The sequence below is a fragment of the Arachis hypogaea genome, chromosome 18, assembly GCF_003086295.3.
Source record: "Arachis hypogaea cultivar Tifrunner chromosome 18, arahy.Tifrunner.gnm2.J5K5, whole genome shotgun sequence".
Taxonomy (NCBI): domain Eukaryota; kingdom Viridiplantae; phylum Streptophyta; class Magnoliopsida; order Fabales; family Fabaceae; genus Arachis; species Arachis hypogaea.
This window is the reverse complement of record NC_092053.1, coordinates 65,001,233-65,011,707: the sequence shown is the minus strand read 5'-3', so window position 1 is coordinate 65,011,707 and position 10,475 is coordinate 65,001,233. Positions and strand designations below refer to the sequence as shown.

General features: G+C 37.0%; 2 non-coding genes across 2 annotated transcripts; one reads left to right on the top strand and one right to left on the bottom strand.

The window, feature by feature from the left end:
* The first annotated feature begins 4,152 nt into the window (after positions 1-4,152).
* LOC112773662 (small nucleolar RNA R71) lies at positions 4,153-4,260 on the top strand. Its single transcript, XR_003188201.1, has one exon. It is a non-coding gene; the product is annotated as a small nucleolar RNA R71 (small nucleolar RNA).
* A 5,903-nt stretch (positions 4,261-10,163) lies between these two features.
* On the bottom strand, positions 10,164-10,271 carry LOC112773661 (small nucleolar RNA R71). Its single transcript, XR_003188200.1, has one exon. It is a non-coding gene; the product is annotated as a small nucleolar RNA R71 (small nucleolar RNA).
* Between the last annotated feature and the right edge of the window lie 204 nt (positions 10,272-10,475).

Below are 10,475 nucleotides of genomic sequence, written 5' to 3'. Positions count from 1 at the left end.
GTTCTTTGCTGCTTTTTCTTGCTTCAAGAATAATTTTTATGATTTTTCAGATTATCAAATAACATGTCTCCTAGTCATCATTCTTTCAAGATCCAACATATTTAACATTCTTAAACAACAACTTCAAAAGACATATGCACTGTTCAAGCATACATTCAGAAAACAAGAAGCATTGTCACCACATCAATATAATTAAGCTAAGTTCAAGGATAAATTTGAAACTCATGTACTTCTTGTTCTTTTGAATTAAAACATTTTTCATTTAAGAGAGGTGATGGATTCATAGGACATTCATAACTTTAAGACAAAGTTACTAACTACTAATGATCATGTAATGAAGACACAAACATAGATAAGCACATAACATAGAAATGAAAAATAGAAGAAACAAGAACAAGGAATGAATCCACCTTAGTGATGGTGGCGTTTCCTTCTTGAGGAACCAATGATGTCCTTGAGCTCTTCTATGTCTCTTCCTTGTCTTTGTAGCTCCTCCCTCATTGCTTTTTGATCTTCTCTTATTTCATGGAGCATGATGGAGTGCTCTTGATGTTCCACCCTTAGTTGTCCCATATTGGAACTCAATTCTCCTAGGGAGGTGTTGATTTGCTCCCAATAGTTTTGTAGAGGAAAGTGTATTTGAGGCATCTCCAGGATCTCATGGTGATGAGCTTCATACGCCTCTTGAGCTCCATGAGTGGGCTCTCTTGCTTGCTCCATCTTGTTCTTAGTGATGGGCTTATCCTCTTTAATGAGGATATCTCCCTCTATGTCAATCCCAGCCGAATTGCATAGGTGGCAAATGAGGTGAGGAAAGGCTAACCTTGCCATAGTGGAGGACTTGTCAGCCACCTTGTAGAGTTCTTGAGGTATAATCTCATGAACTTCCACCTCTTCTCCAATCATGATGCTATGGATCATGATGGCCCGGTCTATAGTAACTTCAGACCGGTTGCTAGTGGGAATGATTGAGCATTGAATGAACTCCAACCATCCTCTAGCTATAGGCTTGAGGTCCAATTTTCTTAGTTGAACCGGCTTGCCTTTGGAGTCAATCTTCCATTGAGCTCCTTCCACGCATATGTCCATAAGGACTTGGTCCAACCTTTGATTAAAGTTGACCTTTCTAGTGTAGGGGCGTTCATCCCCTTGCATCATGGGCAAGTTAAATGCCAACCTCACATTCTCCGGACTAAAATCTAAGTATTTCCCCCGAACCATTGTAACATAGTTCTCTGGATCCGGGTTCTTACTTTGATCATGGTTCTTGGTGATCCATGCATTGGCATAGAACTCTTGAACCATTAGGATGCTGACTTGTTGGATGGGATTTGTTAGAACTTCCCAACCTCTTCTTTGAATTTTATGTCGGATCTCCGGATACTCATTTCTTTTGAGTTTGAAAGGTACCTCAGGGATCACATTCTTCTTGGCCACAACATCATAGAAGTGGTCTTGATGGGCTTTGGAGATGAACCTTTCCATCTCCCATGACTCGGATGTGGAAGCTTTTGTCTTCCCTTTCCCCTTTCTAGAGGATTCTCCGGTCTTAGGTGCCATCAATGGTAATGGAAAAACAAAAAGCTTATGCTTTTACCACACCAAACTTAGAATTTTGCTCGCCCTCGAGCAATAAAAGAAAGAATAGATGAAGAAGAAGAAGAAATGGAGGAGAGGGATAGTGGGATGTGTTTTCGGCCAAGAAGGGTGTAGAGGGGTGTGTTGTGTGAATTTGATGAAGAATGGAGGGCTTTATATTAGGGAAGGGAGGGGGGGTTAAGGTTCGGCCATATGGGTGGGTTTGGGTGGGAAATTGGTTTTGAATTTTGAAGGTAGGTGGAGTTTTTGAGGTAGGTTTATGGGGAAGAGTGGATGGATGTGAGTGGTGAAGAGGTGATGGGGAAGAGAGTTTGATGTGATTGGTGAAGGGTTTTTGGGGAAGAGTGTTTATGGGGTTATGTGAAAGAGAGTGGTGAGAAGAAGTGAGTGGAGGTAGGTGGGGATCCTGTGGGGTCCACAGATCCTGAGGTGTTCAAGGATTTACATCCCTACACCCATTAGGCATGTAAAAATGCCTTTGCACCCAACTCTGGGCGTTCAGCGCCAGGTTGGTGGCCATTTTGGGCGTTCAACGCCCATTTGTGTGCCATTTCTGGCGCTGAACGCCAGAACCATGCCTGTTCTGGCGTTCAGCGCCCAAAAGCTGCCCATTTTGGGCGTTCAGCGCCAGAACCATGCTTTGTTCTGGCGCTGAACGCCAGATAGATGCTCCTCCAGGGTGTGATTTTTCTTCTGCTGTTTTTGATTCTGTTTTCAATTTTTATATTTATTTTGTGACTCCACATGATCATGAACCTACAAAGACATATAACTAAGAAAAATATAGTTAGATAAATAAAAATTGGGTTGCCTCCCAACAAGCGCTTCTTTAATGTCAATAGCTTGACAGTGGGCTCTCATGGAGCCTCACAGATGTTCAGAGCATTGTTGAAACTCTCCAACACCAAACTTAGAGTTTGGATATGGGAGTTCAACACCAAACTTAGAGTTTGGTTGTGGCCTCCCAACACCAAACTTAGAGTTTGACTGTGGGGGCTCTGGTTGACTCTGCTTTGAGAGAAGCTTTTTCTGCTTCCTCTCCATGGTTGCAGAGGGAGATCCTTGAGTTTTAAACACAAGGGAGTCCTCATTCCATTGAAGGACTATTTCACCTCTGTCAACATCAATCACAGCTCTTGCTGTGGCCAGGAAAGGTCTTCCTAGGATGATGGATTCATCCTCTTCCTTTCCAGTATCCAGGACTATGAAATCAGCAGGGATGTAAAGGCCTTCAACCTTTACTAACACGTCCTCTACTTGTCCATAAGCCTGTTTTCCTGAACTGTCTGCCATCTCTAATGAGATTTTAGTAGCTTGCACCCCATAGATTCCCAGTTTCTCTATTACAGAGAGGGGCATGAGGTTTATTCCTGAACCAAGGTCACATAGAGCCTTAAAGATCATGGTGCCTATGGTACAGGGTATTATGAACTTTCCAGGATCCTGTCTCTTCTAAGGCAATGTCAGTTGATCCAGATCACTTAGTTCATTAATGAACAAGGGAGGTTCAACTTCCCAAGTATCAATGCCAAATAATTTGGCATTCAGCTTCATGATTGCACCAAGAAACTTGGCAGTTTGCTCTTCAGTAACATCCTCATTCTCTTCAGAAGAGGAATACTCATCAGAGCTCATGAAGGGCATAAGGAGGTTCAATGGAATCTCTATGGTCTCTAGATGAGCCTCAGAGTCCTTTGGTTCCTCAGAGGGAAGCTCCTTATTTGTCACTGGACGTCCCAGGAGGTCTTCCTCCTTGGGATTTGCATTCTCCACTCCCCTTGTAGGTTCGGCCATGGTGCTTATGTCAATGGCCTTGCACTCTCCTTTTGGGTTCTCTTCTGTATTGCTTGGGAGAGTACTGGGAGGGATTTCAGTGATCCTTTTACTCAGCTGGCCTACTTGTGCTTCCAAATTTCTAATGGAAGACCTTGTTTCATTCATGAAGCTCACAGTGTCCTTGGATAGATCAGAGACTAGATTTGCTAAATTAGAAGCATTTTGTTCAGAGTTCTCTGTCTGTTGCTGAGTGGATGATGGAAAAGGTTTATTATTGTTAAACCTGTTTCTTCCACCATTACTAAAGCCTTGTTGAGGCTTTTGATCCTTCCATGAGAAATTTGGATGATTTCTCCATGATGAGTTATAGGTGTTTCCATAAGGTTCACCTAAGTAATTCACCTCTGCTATTGCAGGGTTCTCAGGATCATAAGCTTCTTCTTCAGAAGATGCCTCTTGAGTACTGTTGGATGCAGCTTGCATTCCATGCAGACTCTGAGAGATCATATTGACTTGCTGAGTCAATATTTTATTCTGAGCCAATATGGCATTCAGAGTATCAACTTCAAGAACTCCCTTCTTCATAGGCGTCCCATTGTTCACAGGACTCCTTTCAGAAGTGTACATGAACTGGTTATTAGCAACCATGTCAATGAGTTCTTGAGCTTCTGCAGGCATTTTCTTTAGGTGAATGGATCCACCTGCAGAAGTGTCCAGTGACATCTTTGATAGCTCAGATAAACCATCATAGAATATATCCAGGATGGTCCATTCTGAAAGCATGTCAGAAGGACACTTTTTGGTCAACTGTTTGTATCTTTCCCAAGCTTCATAGAGGGATTCACCTTCTTTCTGTCTGAAGGTTTGAACATCAGCTCTAAGCTTGCTCAGCTTTTGAGGAGGAAAGTACTTGGCTAAGAAAGCTGTGACCAGCTTATCCCAAGAGTTCAGGCTGTCTTTGGGTTGAGAATCCAACCATAATCTGGCTCTGTCTCTTACAGCAAAAGGGAAAAGCATGAGCCTGTAGACTTCAGGATCTACTCCATTAGTCTTAACAGTATCACATATCTGCAAGAATTCAGTTAAGAACTGAAAAGGATCTTCAGATGGAAGTCCATGAAACTTGCAGTTCTGCTGTATCAGAGAAACTAATTGAGGTTTCAGCTCAAAGTTGTTTGCTCCAATGGCAGGAATGGAGATGCTTCTTCCATGTAAATTGGAATTAGGTGCAGTAAAGTCACCAAGCATCTTCCTTACATTATTATTATTTTTGGCTGCCATTTCCTCTTCCTGTTCGAAAATTTCTGAAAGGTTATTTCTGGATTGTTGCAATTTAGCTTCTCTGAATTTTCTCTTTAGAGTCCTTTCAGGTTCCGGATCTGCTTCAACAAGAATATTCTTGTCCTTGCTCCTGCTCATATGACAAAGAAGAGGGCACAGAAAAAAAAATAATAATAATAGAGATCCTTTATACCACAGTATAGGGATCTCTGTGTGAGTAGAAGAAGAGGGGGAGACAAAGAATGTAATATAATGGAAGAAACACAACTGTGAGGAGGGTTGAGATGTGAGATGAGATGTTAGTAGATGAATAAATAAATAGAATAAGATAGGAGAGGAGGAATTTTCAAAAATAATTTTTGAAAAAGAGTTAGTGATTTTTGAAAATAGTTTTTGAAAAATGTTAGTAATTTTCGAAAATTAAGATTTAAAAATTAAAAATTAAAATAATTATAAATTAAAAAGAAATTTTGAAAAAGGGGGAAGATATTTTCGAAAATGAGAGAGAGAGAGTTAGTTAGGTAGTTTTGAAAAAGTTAAGAAACAAACAAAAAGTTAGTTAGTTAGTTGAAACAAATTTGAAAATCAATTTTGAAAAGATAAGAAGTTAGGAAGTTAGAGAGCATATTTTAAATCAAATTTTTGAAAGAGATAAGAAGATATTTTTGAAAAGATATGATTGAAATTAGTTTTGAAAAAGATTTGATTTTTAAAATCACAATTAATGACTTGATTCATAAGAAATCACAAGATATGATTCTAGAATTCAAAGTTTGAATCTTTCTTAACAAGCAAGTAACAAACTTCAAATTTTTGAATCAAAACATTAATTGATTATGTTATTTTCGAAAATTTGATATAAAAATAAGAAAAAGATTTTTGAAAAATATTTTTGGAATTTTCGAAAATAACTAAGAATTTTGAAAAAGATTTGATTTTTGAAAAAGATAAGATTTTCAAACTGAAAATTTGATTTGACTCATGAGAAACAATTTGATTTTAAAAATTTTTGAAAAAGTCAATCCAAATTTTCGAATTTGATGAGAGAAAATGGGAAAGATATTTTTTTTATTATTTTTGAAATTTTTATGATGAGAGAGAAAAACACTAAAAAGATGCAATGCATGAAATTTTTAGATCAAAACATGTGATGCATGCAAGAATGCTATGAATGTCAAGATGAACACCAAGAACACTATGAATGTCAAGATGAACATCATAGACACAATTTTGAAAAACTTTTAATGCAAAGAAAACATGCAAGACACCAAACCTAGAATTCTTTAATGCTTAGACACTAAGAATTCAAGAATGCATATGAAAAACAATAAAAGACACAAAACAAAAAATCATCAAGATCAAACAAGAAGACTTACCAAGAACAACTTGAAGATCATGAAGAACACTATGAATGCATGAGAATTTTCGAAAAATGCAAGATGCACATGCAATTGACACCAAACTTATAACATGACTCAAGACTCAAACAAGAAACATGAAAAATATTTTTTTGATTTTTATGATTTTCTAATTTTTTTTATTTTTTTTCGAAAATTAATTGAAAAAGGAAAATAAGGATTCAAAATTTTTAATATGAATTCCAGGAATCTTGCATTCTTAGTCTAAAGCTTCAGTCCAGGAATTAGACATGGCTCACTAGCCAGCCAAGCTTTCAATGAAAGCGCCGGTCCAAAACACTAGACATGGCCAATGGCCAGCCAAGCTTCAGCATGTAATTCAGACATGACACGCCTGACATACTCATTCCCAAAGGAATTAGACATGGCTTTACAGCCAGCCAGGCTTCAACATGCTTCATAAAACACTAGAATTCATTCTTAAAAATTTTGAATAAAATTTTTGAAAACATTTTTATATTATTTTCGAAATCAGATGAGAAAATTTTAGAAATATTTTTGAAAAATTTTTGAAAATAAAATAAAATGAAAATTACCTAATCTGAGCAACAAGATGAACCATCAGTTGTCCAAACTCGAACAATCCCCGGCAACGGCGCCAAAAACTTGGTGCACGAAATTGTGATGTCCAGGCTCGAACAATCCCTGGCAACGTGAGCAACTTGGTACGCGTAATCGTGATTACACTTTAATTATGTAAAATTCATGGCTCTTTCTTCCCCGGCAACGGCGCCAAAAACTTGGTGCACGAAATTGTGATGTCCAGGCTCGAACAATCCCTGGCAACGTGAGCAACTTGGTACGCGTAATCGTGATTACACTTTAATTATGTAAAATTCATGGCTCTTTCTTTCCCTGGCAACGGCGCCAAAAACTTGGTGCACGAACTTGGTTTAGACTTTCCGGATTCTCTTGAATGCCGCCATCATTCTAGCTTACGCCACAAAAATTCATCTTATTTCGCTTCTAAGATATCCATTCGCACCCAAGAACGTGATGAAGGTGATGATTATGTGTGACGCTCATCACCATTCTCCCCTATGAGCACGTGCCTGACAAACACTTCCGTTCTACATGAAATAAGCTAGAGTAAATATCTTTTAGATCTCTTAACCGGAATCTTCGTGGCATAAGCTAGAATGATGGCGGCATTCAAGAGAATCTGGAAAGTCTAAACCTTGTCTGTGGTATTCCGAGTAGGATTCAATGATTGAATGACTGTGACGAGCTTCAAACTCGTGATTGTTGGGCGTTAGTGACAGACGCAAAAGGAGGGTGAATCATATTCCAGCATGATCGAGAACCGACAGATGATTAGCCGTGCTGTGACAGAGCATGTGAGCATATTTTTCACTGAGAGGAGGGGATGTAGCCACTGACAACGGTGATGCCCTTGCATAAAGCCAGCCATGGAAAGGAGTAAGACTGATTGGATGAAGATAGCAGGAAAGCAGAGGTTCAGAGGAACGAAAAGCATCTCCATTCGCTTATCTGAAATTCCTATCAATGATTTACATAAGTACCTCTATCCCTATTCTATTATTTATTATTCGAAAACATCATTATCAATTCATATCTGCCTGACTGAGATTTGCAAGGTGACCATAGCTTGCTTCATACCAACAATCTCCGTGGGATTCGACCCTTACTCACGTAAGGTATTACTTGGACGACCCAGTGCACTTGCTGGTTAGTTGTATCGAAGTTGTGAACCATGGTATTGGCACCATGTTCTTGGCGCCATTGCCAGGGAAAGAAAGAGCCATGAATTTTACATAATTAAAGTGTAATCACGATTACGCGTACCAAGTTGCTCACGTTGCCAGGGATTGTTCGAGCCTGGACATCACAATTTCGTGCACCAAGTTTTTGGCGCCGTTGCCGGGGATTGTTCGAGTTTGGACAACTGACGGTTCATCTTGTTGCTCAGATTAGGTAATTTTCTTTTTATTTTATTTTCAAAAATTTTTCAAAAATATTTCTAAAATTTTCTCATCTGATTTCAAAAATATTTCTAAAATTTTCTAATTCCTGGACTGAAGCTTTAGACTAAGAATGCAAGATTCCTGGAATTCATATTAAAAATTTTGGAATCCTTATTTTCCTTTTTCAATTAATTTTCAAAAAAAAAAAAATCATAAAAAATTAGAAAATCATAAAAATAAAAAAAAATATTTTTCATGTTTCTTGTTTGAGTCTTGAGTCATGTTATAAGTTTGGTGTCAATTGCATGTGCATATTGCATTTTTCGAAAATTCTCATGCATTCATAGTGTTCTTCATGATCTTCAAGTTGTTCTTGGTAAGTCTTCTTGTTTGATCTTGATGATTTTTTGTTTTGTGTCTATTATTGTTTTTCATATGCATTCTTGAATTCTTAGTGTCTAAGCATTAAAGAATTCTAAGTTTGGTGTCTTGCATGTTTTCTTTGCATTAAAAGTTTTTCAAAATTGTGTCTATGATGTTCATCTTGACATTCATAGTGTTCTTGGTGTTCATCTTGACATTCATAGCATTCTTGCATGCATCACATGTTTTGATCTAAAAATTTCATGCATTGCATCTTTTTAGTGTTTTTCTCTCTCATCATAAAAATTTCAAAAATAAAAAAAAAATATATCTTTCCCATTTTCTCTCATCAAATTCGAAAATTTGGATTGACTTTTTCAAAAATTTTTAAAATCAAATTGTTTCTCATGAGTCAAATCAAATTTTCAGTTTGAAAATCTTATCTTTTTCAAAATCTTTTTCAAAAATCAAATCTTTTTCAAAATTCTTAGTTATTTTCGAAAATTCCAAAAATATTTTTCAAAAATCTTTTTCTTATTTTTATATCAAATTTTCGAAAATAACATAATCAATTAATGATTTGATTCAAAAATTTGAAGTTTGTTACTTGCTTGTTAAGAAAGATTCAAACTTTGAATTCTAGAATCATATCTTGTGATTTCTTATGAATCAAGTCATTAATTGTGATTTTAAAAATAAAATCTTTTTCAAAACTAATTTCAATTATATCTTTTCAAAAATATCTTCTTATCTTTTTCAAAAATTTGATTTCAAAATATCTTCTCTAACTTCCTAACTTCTTATCTTTTCAAAATTGGTTTTCAAATTTGTTTCAACTAACTAACTAACTTTTTGTTTGTTTCTTAACTTTTTCAAATCTACCTAACTAACTCTCTCTCTCTCTCATTTTCGAAAATATCTTCCCCCTTTTTCAAAATTTCTTTTTAATTTATTAATTATTTTAATTTTTAATTTTTAAATCTTAATTTTCGAAAATTACTAACATTTTTCAAAAACTATTTTCAAAAATCACTAACTCTTTTTCAAAAATTATTTTCGAAAATTCCTCCTCTCCCATCTTATTCTATTTATTTATTCATCTACTAACATCTCATCTCACATCTCAACCCTCCTCACAGTTGTGTTTCTTCCATTATATTACATTCTTTGTCTCCCCCTCTTCTTCTACTCACACAGAGATCCCTATACTGTGGTATAAAGGATCTCTATTATTATTATTATTTTTTCTGTGCCCTCTTCTTTGTCATATGAGCAGGAGCAAGGACAAGAATATTCTTGTTGAAGCAGATCCGGAACCTGAAATGACTCTAAAGAGAAAATTAAGAGAAGCTAAATTGCAACAATCCAGAAATAACCTTTCAGAAATTTTCGAACAGGAAGAGGAGATGGCAGCCGAAAATAATAATAATGTAAGGAAGATGCTTGGTGACTTTACTGCACCTAATTCCAATTTACATGGAAGAAGCATCTCCATTCCTACCATTGGAGCAAACAACTTTGAGCTGAAACCTCAATTAGTTTCTCTGATGCAGCAGAACTGCAAGTTTCATGGACTTCCATCTGAAGATCCTTTTCAGTTCTTAACTGAATTCTTGCAGATATGTGATACTGTTAAGACTAATGGAGTAGATCCCGAAGTCTACAGGCTCATGCTTTCCCTTTTGCTGTAAGAGACAGAGCCAGATTATGGTTGGATTCTCAACCCAAAGACAGCCTGAACTCTTGGGATAAGCTGGTCACGGCTTTCTTAGCCAAGTACTTTCCTCCTCAAAAGCTGAGCAAGCTTAGAGCTGATGTTCAAACCTTCAGACAGAAAGAAGGTGAATCCCTCTATGAAGCTTGGGAAAGATACAAACAGTTGACCAAAAAGTGTCCTTCTGACATGCTTTCAGAATGGACCATCCTGGATATATTCTATGATGGTTTATCTGAGCTATCAAAGATGTCACTGGACACTTTTGCAGGTGGATCCATTCACCTAAAGAAAATGCCTGCAGAAGCTCAAGAACTCATTGACATGGTTGCTAATAACCAGTTCATGTAAACTTCTGAAAGGAGTCCTGTGAGCAATGGGACGCCTATGAAGAAGGGA